Source organism: Dipodomys ordii, unplaced genomic scaffold (assembly GCF_000151885.1).
Source record: "Dipodomys ordii isolate 6190 unplaced genomic scaffold, Dord_2.0 Scaffold119, whole genome shotgun sequence".
NCBI classification, from domain to species: domain Eukaryota; kingdom Metazoa; phylum Chordata; class Mammalia; order Rodentia; family Heteromyidae; genus Dipodomys; species Dipodomys ordii.
Window position 1 is genome coordinate 2,818,691 of NW_012267335.1, and position 10,484 is coordinate 2,829,174.

A 10,484-nucleotide genomic window follows, 5' to 3' on the forward strand; every position below is an offset into this window, starting at 1 on the left:
CCCTGTGGTCCTAGGAATAATTGTGCAAACTGTTTTTTAATAGACTTCTCAGAGTAGCTCTCCTCTTTACACTGGCACTCACTGGTAGCAGTAGATCCAGATTTTAACAGATCATTTCCTGTTATTATAGCAGTATCAAAATACTGATCACTTACCAAGAATGAAATATCCAAAAGACTGAAGCAGAGAGTTCAGCCAGCTGTTTGTTTTTCAACTGTGAATATTTGTAATAATCACATGTTAAATGGACTTGAAGATGAAATGAGAGTAGTCTTGGTAAAAGAGGATAATAAACCATTCAGGGAGTAAGTTGTAAGGGAGTCAAGTGTTTACGAAGGACAGCAGGGACTTCAGATTATTTAAAAAGTAGTGCCTATTTTGTAGGGTGGCTCTCAGGCATGAACAGATTCCAGTCATCTATTCTTCAGACATTTTCTTTGTCTTCTTTTCCTTAGCCACCAGCCAGCTTAGTACAAAATTCATCTCTTTCTTGAAATTTTCAGTTATGAGGTAATTGGATGTTATCTTTTATTTTTTTTTCTATATTCAGTAAGCCTGAGTCCTGCAGATTCTTTCTTCACATGATCACTTTTAGTGATAACTTGTTCTCTTAGCAATAAATTGTTTCAACCTTCTATGTCAAGTGTAGGAAGCTCCCAGCTAGGCCATTCATTAGCTTTAACTTATGTTAAAAAATGTTAAAATAAATACAGTAACTCCACATTTATCTATATAAATAAACCAAAGTCCTCTAGTGTCCCTTTAAGAAGGCTCTGCTTCCCTCTTCCCTGACCCTTTTCTAACTATTTAAAAATTATTGTCAGACTGTTCTAGCCAAGCAAATAAATAAATGCACTAGTCTGTGTTAAGCATATCGCTCCCTTGTTCACACTTGTACTATTTTAATATGTAACATCGAACAGCCTGTAATGTTGTCTCTCTTTTACCAAATTATATTACTTAGAAGCCAGTCCTAACAAGGCTTTACTTGTCTGATTTTGAGGCTGTATATTTTTGTTTTGATCTGAGATCAGGACTCAAATTCAGTACCAATGCTTTCGCTCATTGGCTAGCACTCTACCAACTGAACCATACCTCCAACTTTAGTTCATTCTTTTATTCAATATTTGTATATGACAGTACTCTATTAATTGATGAACGTTTCCCTATGTACAATACTAACTCCTGAAGGCAAGGAAGCAGCCCTATTTATCTTCTATGTCTGTTTTCTTACAATTCTCAGCATCACATAGATATGCTGTATATACTTATTGCTGATAAAAATGAGTACTTACAAATATTTCACATCTTTTATGTCATTCTTACAATGTGGCTGTGTCAGGATTATATCTGACTATGAATAACAGAAATCCCTATTGTAGAAACAATAATTATTTGTATTTCTTGTGTATTGAAGTTGGACCGTCCATGGTCACTTCATTACCCCTGATGCCTAACACAGGAGTTTTCTTAGAACTTTTATATCATTCTCTCATGATGAAAAGATAGCTTTTTCATTTTTTTTCCAAGTTTAGCAATCACAAAGAGGAGGGTCTGCGGTCACATCAGTCTTGATAGGAAGGAAAAAGTTCCGCACCAGAAATCCAGCATAACTTCCTGTGGTTTACACACCCACCCTGACCACGGAAGTGTGTCATGAACAGCAGAGGTCACTCATTGACATTGTTGACATAGGCAAATCACTCTTTACAGCACTGGATGCATTGCCTCTCTGAAAAATCAAATAACTATCTGTCATGCAGAGGAAGAGGAAGAGGCATGGGGATCAGATAGAAAAGGGAAAATCTCTTGGCACATGTCTCTGCAGCCTGCTGTCCTCCGAGTGGCATAATACACGCAGGCACTTAGTGCTGGGCCTGAGAAATGGTAGGTAGCAGTCAAGGCCAGGTACCGTTAGGGCTGCCCACTGAGCTCTGACCCATTGTTTCAGGTTTTCTTTTTCTACCCCAAAGGTGTAGATAATAAATGGGATTTTTTTTGAAGAATTCACCTGTGAGGAGCATCATCAGAAGCCCTCCAGAGCTCCAACTAAAGCCCTCTAGTGATTATCACAGAATATTTGACTCCTTAGAATATGGCACATTGTATATTGTCAGCAGTGGTCCTTTGAGTACAATTTGTGCATCTCTCAAGTTGAGTTTTTTGGATTCCAAGTAAGAAAGTATTCTTTTAAAACTGAAGTCTTTGAAACAGTGTGATTTGTACCATAATCCTTTTTCATGGTACATCAACTAAAAGCATGAAATAAACCAGTGACATGAGAGAAGCAAAAATATAGTGAAAATAGTTTCTTATTTTAAGAAATAGTAATCATTTACATCTGCACCATAGTTTGGCTAGTAAATGTGATAAGAAGATAACATTATCTGGGCACCTGGTGCTTCACTCCTATAATCCTAACTACTTGGGTAGCTGAGATTTGAGGATCACAATTCAAAGCCAGCCCAGGCAGGGAAATCTGTGAGACTCTTATTTCCAATAAGCTACTCGAAAAGGCCAGAAATGCTGTGGCCCAAGTGGTAGAGTGCTAGCCTTGAGCAAAAGAAGCTCAAAGACAGCACCTAGGCCTGAGTTCAAGGCCCCCTCCCCCCAAAAAAAGAAAAAAGGTAATATAATATTGGAAATGTTTTATATTGAATAATTTTCTATTTATAATTTATTTGCAACATGAAAGGATGCAACTTAGTGCTATAGGAATTATGTGAGAACTGGAGTCCTGTCTACCATAATCCTTGGCTGATTGTGTGTGTGTGTGTGTGTGTGTGTGTGTGTGTGTGTGTCTACATACAAATGTACAAGATATTTTGTGTTAATTACTGTGATTGGCAATGTGATTTTTCTTTTACCTTTTTCATGACTATATGTATTTAAGTTCACATGCTGATAGAATTTTCATTGGGTTTACACTAATTCAGTATTAAATTTGAGTAGAACTGATACAATATTGAGCCTTTAATTCACAGAAAATTCTGTATTTGGATCATTAGTAGGTTCAGTGTGTTTTATGGTTTTCTCAGATTATATCTCCAGTAGGAATTAGGTATTTGCAGTGATATTATAAATACACTTTAAAAAATATTTGGTTTAGTAAGTTGAAAGACAATTAGTTTTTTATCTTTGCAGATTCTATTTCAGATTCTTTTTTATTTTTGAAAGCTATGCATAATAGCTATTTTGTTCCTTCTCATGTCATTTGTCTATTTTATTTCCTTATTGTACTAGGTAGGCCCTTCCATAGGTATAGATGCCTGAGATACGATAGTAGAGCTCTGAGAGCAGTCATTCTTGTTTTTTTATCGCCATGAGAACACTTCTTAAGATTTAACCATTATATATAATGTTTATTTAGGTAGTTTGAAGAAAACTAATCAAATTAGTGTTAAACCCATTGAATTGGGGTACAATTTTTTATATGTATGTCAACTAGATATTTGTTTATTAAGGGTATCATCCAATACTGATTTTCAGTGTCTGTGCTTAAGTTGTGTGAGAAATCTTGCATATTATTATGGACTTAGCTGGTTCCTGGGTAAGTCTATCAATGATCTCTTTATGTATTTTGAGACATTGTTAGTTATATATATGTTTAGAATTGTTACATCATTCTAGTGAATCAGAATAGAAATTATAAAATGTGTTTATGAGGTGTACTTCTGAATTGGATTTTGAAGTATGTATCCTTGTTTTTATAGTGCTTTCTACCTCCCAAGAAGCTAGGATTATAGATAGGTATGAGCTACAGTACCCTGCTACCATGTTAGCTTTGGTGAGTAATACCAACACCCTCTAGATCCTATATAAGTAGTAACTTGTATACATTCTTTTTTTTGGGGGGGAAGGGTCCAGTCGTGGGCCTGAACTCTGGACCTGGGCACTGTCCCTCAGCTCTTCAGCTCAAGGCTAGCACTCTACCACTTGAGCCACAGCGCCACTTCCGGCTTTTTTTTTTTCTGCTTATGTGGTGCTGAGGAATCGAACCCAGGGCCTCAAGCATGCAAGGCAAGCGCTCTACCACTGAGCCACCTTCCCAGCCCCTGTGTATACTATCTTAATAGCTGTTCATCAATTGTCAATGTTTATATGTATTAAGAAATGCAAATTTATAGTACTTACTAAAATCTTAGAAGATTTTAGACTACTTTGTTAAAATGTGTGGTGATTTCCTTAGTCATAATTATTAGTAGTCATCAAATATTTTTATTATGTGAATTCTTTAGATGTTTCCATCTGAATCCTCCTTGTATGTTTTTTTTCTTCTTGTTTAACCTTGGATTGTGATTATATTCAGTAAGGCTGTTTGTAAAACTATACCTGCCTTTGAGGGGATTTGTTCCTTTGTCATTTCTTTACCTGTGCCTTCTGAGACCACACATGACATAAATTCAGTCCTATATGTTGTCTACACACATGCTATAGATTCTTAAGGAATTCCTTTTCCCCACCAAAGGTGGAGAAAACCAGTTTCCCTACTGTCTATTATCCTCTTTGATTGGTTAGCAGATTTTCTCCGCTAGTTAAGGTCAGCTCTTCTGGTTTTATGCTAGGATCTGAGAACCAAGTTTACCTCAACTTTGTTTTTTCTTTAAAACCAAATTCTTGGTTTTAGAGGAGGTCAACTCACTTGCCTTCTAGTTTTCAGTTTCTACATTATCCTCCTTCCCAGCATTTCAAGTTGCTCTGAAGGGAAGGTTTTTATGAATTTGCATTACAATTTTATTATCTTTAGGTAGTTGTGCAAAAAGTTTATAGTTCAACAAGTCAGTTTATGAGTACAGTGCGTCTTGATCCATGTCACCCATTTCATTTTTATGTATAATTCTTCATATTGCTGAAAGGTAATTCTCAAATTCTTCCCACATCTATAAAAAACTTTTATTTTTCATCTAAATATCCTTTTTAAAAAATGTGCTTCTTTAAAAGATATTTAAAATTTGGTTTTACAATCTGTTGATTTTACATTTAAGAATGGCATTTTCTTCTCCTTTTGATTAAATAAAAGTACCTAATTTTGATGATATGAAGCTTTATCACATCACAAATTCTACTCACAGCACAAAGGGAATAATTAACTCTAAAGATTGATAGAAGCCTAGCCCTTTTAACTTGGCTTAAGAAGATAACCTTGAAGAATGCATCCCATGTAAATAAATAACATGAAATGCCAGGTCAAGGGGAAAAGGGAATGAAGAAATGAGATCATTAGTGAAACTCTGATTATATTCGTAATGCTTTATTTCTTCAGCTAATAGTGTACACCATGGGTTCATTATATATGTTCTACATTTTAAAAAGTGAAAAATACTTTATAATGAAAACAAGTACTAAATGATCACTACAATGCAAATAGTACTAGATCTTTAATTTCCTGTAACAGGATGCGCAGTGTGTTGCTTGCATGTCATGTACCTTTGACAAGTGTAAGAGTACTTTTCTATCCCAAAGTTTTATTCCAGCTTAGAATTTACTTTTTCCGTGGTTAAAAATATTAAACCACTGACCAAGAGTGTGCTTTCACACATGGGGAGAAAGTCCAGCATTGTATCCAGCAATGGGTTGATTCTTAGCCAGCTTCTATGGCAAAAAAACAAAAACAAGTGAAGTAAGCCAGGCCCAAAGAAACATAGGTCCCATGGTTTCCCTTATTTGCAATAACTAGTATATGTCTGAGTCAAGCAGAAAAGGTCAGATAAGGTGATGTTAGGGAAATGAACCCTAGGATATGTATTCAAATGTTTTTTCTTTCATGCGATTGTTCTAACTCATTTATAGGATTATTTCTTTGTTGCTTTGTATGTCCCTCCCCCACAGTATAACCCCTGCTTTCACTGTATTTCATGCCGGTATAATTTGTGGAGGGGAAGGGGAAAAACAAATCATTTAAATAGGGGTACAGATGGACCCATTGCAACAATGAGATGTACAAGTTGTTATGTCGAAAACGAACTTTACAACTTTGGTGGCGGGGGAGGGGAGGAGGATTGGATTGGGGGGGCGGAGGGGGGGAGGATGAGAAGGGATGGGAAGGGGAAACAAAGGAGGAGGCTACAATGCTTGATAAGAAATGTACTCATTATCTTGCCCATGTAATTGTAACCCCTCTGTACAGTATTTTCACAATTAAAAACAAAAACAAAAAAATCTCCTAAGTGTTTAAACCACAGAGTTCTCTTTTGTTTTTCTTTGGTAATTAAAAGTTGCTGTTCAGTGATCTCATTCACATATAATGATGAGTGGGGAAGGATGATGGCAGTTAGAGAGACCTGGGTGCTGGGGCCTGGTAGGTATCTGTTGGAGTCCTTGCATCCTTTCGTAGACCATCTCATCCCTCCACAGCAGAAGTCATTCACATTTATCAACTGCTTTCTTTGTACCAGCCATACAAAAAATTATTCCTCCTGTACTATCTTACTTACTCCCTACAACATTCCTTTCTAGAATGGAGGAAATATAGATTTGAGTAATTAGATTGGACCATGTAGCTAGTAAATTGCTAATCTAGAGTATTCACTTCTAAGTAAATCTGACTTTCTCCACCTTTCTACATAAACATTATATTTATACACAATTGTCTTCTCCCTATAATTTTCTGTATACTTCTGGACATAAGAAAGATTTAAATCTTACATCTCCTCAGAGATGTAAGATTTTAGCTGATTTCTATTTACAGTTAGAGGTAAGACAAAACTAAGAGGAATGGATTAGCAGTCAACACACACACTCTCTCTCTCTCTTTATCTCTCTCTCTCTCTCCATACCAAAACCAAACACCAACCCAGGGATGTGAGGACTTAGGTGGCTGGACTGCACGATGTGTGTGAGAAGCAGCAGCCCCAGGCAGCTGTGTGGAACACTGTTGCTGCAATGGCATGTGTGGATAAGTTAGGTATGTGGCCTCTGGTTTTATGTTTTCTGTCATACCAAAGACTAGTAAAAGAAGAATTTTCTCCTGGGATCCTCACCTTTGACTCAATCAAATAAAAACTTTATTCCCCACATCTCTACTCTGAGGGAAGGGGTTGGTGCAGGATAGGGACAAAAATATGAAAACTTGTGTTCTCTTTATGTATAGAGAAGCTAGGTGCTTCTCAGGAAGAAAAAGAGAGTAAGAGCCTAAGGGAGGAATGACTGAAACAATACAGAAAAATTTTGTTCTGTGTTGTCTTAAGTAAATTAGATACATGACTATTTCACAGTTTTGCAACTTTATTTGCCATCGTTTTGATTTAAATTAAGCCAATTGGACATAATTTAACCTGAGCTTTCTAAACAGATGTAGCTCTCTCAGTCTTAGAGAAATTCATGTCTCCAGACTTTCTTGAACTGTCATTTCTTCTTTGTACTCTAACTTACATACTCCACCTTCTTCTAAGCAATTTGGAGCATAAGACATTTAGACATTTAGGGATTGATTCTTCATTGTAAAAACGATATGTGAATTCACATAATATCATTTAAAGTAATACTTCCATCTCTCCAATTTACTATTGCTATCTATATATGGTCTGGTCCCAGTCTTGCTATGGTAACACCTTTAATAAGAAAACTGGCTCATAAGACCCAGAGGCATGAATGTGAGCAGATGTTTTCTTTTGCCATCAGAATTTCACAGGTGTCCATAAACATTGTAAAGATGCAAGACGGGGCCAGTGGAAGGACACGTGCCCTGGGGTGGCCCATAAATACTTATGCTTGCGCGTGAAGATTTTGCTGCTTTGTAGTTTAAAAATCAGTAATTAAATTTAAATCAAGTCATGTGGAACACTGGGAATTTCCTTGTTTGCAAACTTGGAAAGACTCAAGGATTTCTTGCTGTCCCTTGGTGTCAGACATTGATCTTTCTGTTTTCTTCTTCTTGAGGCAGCTGCTGCCTTTCAGGAATTGGTTGGAAGTTTTACTGACATTTTCTTTAGAATAAATTCCATTTTCCATATACACACAAAGGGAAAGTGAATTATTTAAATAATATTAAATATTTTATGAAGAACTTTATTGTTTATGAAGAATGTTCGTGTCTATTGTCTGATCGATTCATCAGTCAACCACCCCAGGCAGATAAAGCAGGTTTCATCTCCATGAGACTGAGTCTACAGGTAATTTGTGACCCAGGTATTTTGACTCCTAGTGTTCTTCCCATGTGTCACCTTGTCCCAAGTCTAGCAGGAAAAGGCTTCGATTTTATTTTGCATTTTTGGCTTTCCTGACATTGCCTTTTTGAAACCTTGCAGATTCATTAAGACTGTGATGTTCACAGGAGGGGAGACCACAATTGATAGTTGGTTCACTGTCTGCCTATGTTAACTTACTTCCTGTGTTGGTTCTGGGTCTCAGAGTGCAAATTCAAGTGTGAATGGTAAAAGTCACGTCCTTATCTCACTTGCTGGTGCAGATAGTAAGCATACAATAAATAGCAGCCTCAGAGAACATTCTAACATGATATGGAATTAAGAGTGGTAATTTGGGCTTACAAGATTTAATTAAACACCCTTTTCACTAATGGGAACCTATGGGGCTACGCACACAAGTCACTTCCTCTTAGGACTTTGGTGCACTCTACTTGCTGTGGCTCAAGGGCCCTGTTAGCACCACATGGGCAATTGTGGTACCTAAAGGTTGGGAACCCTAACACCACTGTGTTTATTTTTATGAGAATTAGGTCAGGATTAGCCTTAAGCGCAAGCACCAAATAACTTAAGATGACAAACTGAATGGCAAATAAAAGGTGTTTTATACTTAGCCCTTTCAGGTGCATTTTGCAAAGAACAGTTAATTAATATGGGCCCAACTGGGGACACATTTTTAATGACTTGCAGGTAGCCCAGAGAAAAGCTAAACAACAACAAAAATCCCAGCTCCAACTGCTATTCCAAAGTGTGCTGAGAACCATGGTGGTGAGTTGAAATATGCTGGGAATTTTTTTTCACCAAAATAAAAAATACTTCTTATGAAATATTTCTTTTATTCTTTGCCTGCCATTTTTTTAATAGTCCATTAGGTACTCCTAAATGATGAAGTATTTGAAGTGAAAGTCTGGGTTCAGGAGCCTACAGGGGCCAGAATCTTGGATAAACTGAGGAAGGCTAGGTGGAACTCAGCAGGAGTGGAGCCTGGATTTGGCTCCTTTGGCTTCAGTGGAACCTGGAGTGGGTGTGCTGTCAAACCCAGCATGTGTTTCATTTGGATAAATCCTTGAAAACTCCAGGAATCAAAAGGAGGGACTTGAAAGAACTTAGAAATAGCTAGTTATGCTGGGCACCGGTGGCTCATGCCTGTAATTCTAGCTGCTCAGGAGGCTGAGATCTGAGGATCACAGTTCAAAGCCGGCCCAGGTAGCAAAGTCCCTGAGACAATCTTATCTCTACTAACTACTCAAAAACCAGAAGTAGCGCTGTGGCTCAAAGTGGTAAAGTGTTAGCCTTGAGCAAAAGAGCCCAGGGACAGTGCCTAGGCCCTGAGTTCCAGCCCCACAGCCAAAAGAATAAATAAAAACAGCTAGTTAAATCTCTCCTTCAGTGTAAGAGCAGCCCACATGATGGATATGTATAACTAAAACTATTTGATCTTTACAGATCAACCAGTCATTCTCCGTTAGACCCCGAATTTCTTTGTATACTTTGCTTTGCCTGACTCAGAAATTATTGACTGAATGTATTGTTCTTCGTAGTATTAATTGTTAAAAAAAGCCAGATTGAACATTTGGATTTTGTGTTGTATTTTATCATAGCTTCATATGCCAGCATTTAAGAAACTTAATTTCTAATTTTTCTTTTAAGAAATCCCAGAAATTTACTTTCGGTTGTTTACACCAAAAATCCTAATTGCATGTTTGCTATTTGTATCGTAGGTTAAATATAGATTACTTTTTCAGTTTTTGAAAGGTTTTCATTAACAAAATTGTCAATTTTGTTGCAACTATTTACAGTGGTTTACAATGTCATGTTTAGCATATGCATATTACTGTGCAATGATAAAATTAATTAGCATCACTTTACATCCTTACCATTTCCTTCTGGTGAGACAACTGAAAATCTACTGTCTGTAATTTTCAAGTATTTAAGTATTTATTATACTTTATCCATTTATCTCACAAGGAAAACTTAGATTGATTTGATATCTTGGTTCTTTGACATACTAATTTTATTTCCTTTGCATATATATCCAGAAGTAAGATTACTGGGTCACATAGCAGCTCTATTTTGAGGTTTCTGGGAACCTCCATACTGTTTTCCAAAATGGCATATTAATTTAACATCTCTAACAACAGTTTGTAAAGGTCCATTGCATTACAAAAGTAAAAGGATTCATTTTTCTCCATGTCTTTGCCAACCTGTATTATCTTTTGTACTTCTGATGCTCTCCATCCTAACAAGAGTGGAGATGTTTAATGTAACCATAAATATGTGTGGTGTGACCTCAAGTCCAGTCAGGAATTGGGGATACATTTGTAGTTGGGGCTGTGGTGGCCA